This window comes from Aptenodytes forsteri, unplaced genomic scaffold (genome assembly GCF_000699145.1).
Source record: "Aptenodytes forsteri isolate BGI_AS27 unplaced genomic scaffold, ASM69914v1 Scaffold82, whole genome shotgun sequence".
Classification (NCBI taxonomy): Eukaryota; Metazoa; Chordata; class Aves; order Sphenisciformes; family Spheniscidae; genus Aptenodytes; species Aptenodytes forsteri.
The window spans coordinates 2,318,273-2,319,278 of NW_008795490.1; the positions used below are offsets into that span (position 1 = coordinate 2,318,273).

General features: G+C 42.2%; 1 protein-coding gene across 6 annotated transcripts in view; it reads left to right on the forward strand.

The window, feature by feature from the left end:
• The window catches only part of AKAP12 (A-kinase anchoring protein 12), a 19,343-nt gene that overhangs the window by 7,866 nt on the left and 10,471 nt on the right, over positions 1-1,006 (forward strand). The window lies entirely within an intron of this gene.

Below are 1,006 nucleotides of genomic sequence, written 5' to 3' on the forward strand. Positions count from 1 at the left end.
CTCCCCTGGTGCAACTTGAGGCCATTTCCTCTCGTCCTATTGCTTGTTACTTGGGAGAAGAGACCGACACCCACCTCGCTACAACCTCCTTTCAGGTAGTTGTAGAGAGCGATGAGGTCTCCCCTCAGCCTCCTTTTCTCCAGGCTAAACAACCCCAGTTCCCTCAGCCGATCCTCAACTTTCACCCACTGCACAAAATCAAGGGTCAAAGAACAATGTTAAACTGAAATCCTGGCAGTATCCAAGCCCAAGAATCTTTTGGTGTCTTGAACATGCCATAGCTTTTACCTTCACATGTTGTCCTGTTCATCATCAGGCATGTTCATTGCACGGTTATTACTAAAATTCTCATTATAGGTAACAGCAGTTTTACCTGCTCATTTTTTGTGTTTAAATGGCAGAACTTAAAGGCTTAGCGTCCTTGTTCCTTTCCACCTTTTCCCTCCAGAGTTACTTATTTGGGGCATGGGGAGTTTGCAATTTTGTGCTCTAAACTGGATGTGTGCTGGCTTCTTAACTGCTGCATTTCAGGGGGTTTAATGTGTATGCCAGTCTGAACTTAGGCGGTTCATGGCCAGAGGGAGTGATAATACTTAAATTGTCCCAGCAAGACTGAGAAGGTGGTTGCCAGTGTCCTGAAGGTAAAACTCAAATGGTGCTCAAGAAAGAGATAATGCAAACACAGACTTGTGAGCAGTGGAGGGTAGGATTTTACCTGCCTGCATAGTAACAACCTCATTAATTTTAAGCGATGTGGAATTGCTGTAGATGAGGTTTCTGTCTGGCCATATTGGTGATGTGATGTATGGGAGAATTCCAAGATTCATGACCTTTAAAACAAATGTGTTGTAATGTAACTCTTTTGGGGGTTATAGGTTTTCAGAAAAAATAGGAAATTTCCCATGGGCGTTTTCACATCTTACTATTCTTTTGGGACAGAGCTGTAAAATGAGCTTTTCTTTTCTTGTCATCATTTTAGGTTATAACACTTTTTCAATTTTTCCTT